This window comes from Echinops telfairi, unplaced genomic scaffold, assembly GCF_000313985.2.
Source record: "Echinops telfairi isolate 266 unplaced genomic scaffold, ASM31398v2 ScPeMD7_9;HRSCAF=40, whole genome shotgun sequence".
Lineage (NCBI taxonomy): Eukaryota > Metazoa > Chordata > Mammalia > Afrosoricida > Tenrecidae > Echinops > Echinops telfairi.
Window position 1 is genome coordinate 69,153,790 of NW_022103906.1, and position 1,560 is coordinate 69,155,349.

The window sequence follows — 1,560 nt, forward strand, 5'->3', positions numbered from 1 at the left end:
TCTGTGTATATCCTGAAAAACAAAGGTAGGAGGAAAAAAAGCTACTTGAACATGACTTGAAGAAGAACCCTCCTACCCAATTGAGTAGTATTTTTTTATTGAGTGACTAAAAATCTAATGATATTTAAGAAAAACAACCCAAATTACACAGGAGGCATTGGCAAACACTCAAGGCTCCAGGAATTGATGGAATACCACTTGAGATACTTCCACAAAGAGAGAGATGCAATGCTGGCAGCAGTCACTCCTCAGTGCGAAGACATTTGGGAAGGAGCCACCTTGCCACTTGACTGGAAGAGCCCTGCGTGTGAGTCCATCCCAAAGAAAGATGATCTACCAGAATGTGGGAATTACTTCACAGCATTGTTGATAGACCCAATAAAATGTTGCTGATAATAAGTAAAACACATTTGCAGGAATATATCCACAGGGAATGGCCAGAAATCCAAGCTGGAAGGAGAAAAGGATGTGGCATGAGATACATCACTTCTGATGTTAGTTGGGTTTGTGCTGAAAGTGGAGAATACTAGAAAGATGTTCACTTGTGGTTTTATTGACTATGTAAAGGCTTTTGACTCTGGATCATAAGTAATTATGGATAACATTACAAAGTGAGAATTCCGGAACACTTATGGTGCTCATATGTATAACCAGTATATAGACAAGATACTACTGGATAACTTAAAATCAGGAAAGATAAGTGTCAGGGTTTTATCCTTTCACCATATTTACTTAATCTCTTTGCTGATCAAATTATCTGAAAAAACCAAACCCCGAGGACAAATCCCCGCTCAGGGCACACAATGCACAGAGAGGACCGTAGGACCGCTCCCACCAGGAGACAAGACGTCCCCTCACTGACCCACAGTACTACGGGGGACAGCACTGGTGACACAGTGCAGAAAGTGTGCCCGGTCTGATACCCCCTCCCCCAACAGCGGGGTGAAACACAAAGGGAGCACGGCACGGACAGAGCCGCAAGGAGAGCATGGCAATGAAGTCCCCGAGGAATCCTGAAAATCGACTTCTGACTCGGGCAGGGTTCGGCACCTCCTCAGACACGATTGGAAAACATAACAATTGGCAGACAGACCTGGAACTATTTATAGGCTTTATTTTTTCTCTCCCTCTCTTTTTCTCTATGTTTAGCTATATAAGATAGGCAAGATGAACAATGCCAAGGGGAAAACAACAGGACCCACAGTTCGAGGGGGCGGGGGGGATGGAAGAGGAGAAGGCGGGGGAAGGGAATGGGAAACCAAAAAATTCAAGAACAAGGAAACAATAAGGGATCTAAAATTGATGGCAAGGACGGTATAGAATGGCTGGTGGGGTTTGATCAAGTGCAACGTAGCCGAGAGAAATTACAGAGAGCTGAGTGAAGGGCGAGCATGATAGTGGGGCAGGAGCACAGTAAAGAAGAAGGCACTCTAGGAGGCAAAAGCTATAGAGGTATAAATATAGGCATGTGTATATGCAAATATGTTAATTTATAATGAGAAGGATATAGGTCTATTACATATACTTACATGTTAAATATTAAGTTAGCAGACGGATTTT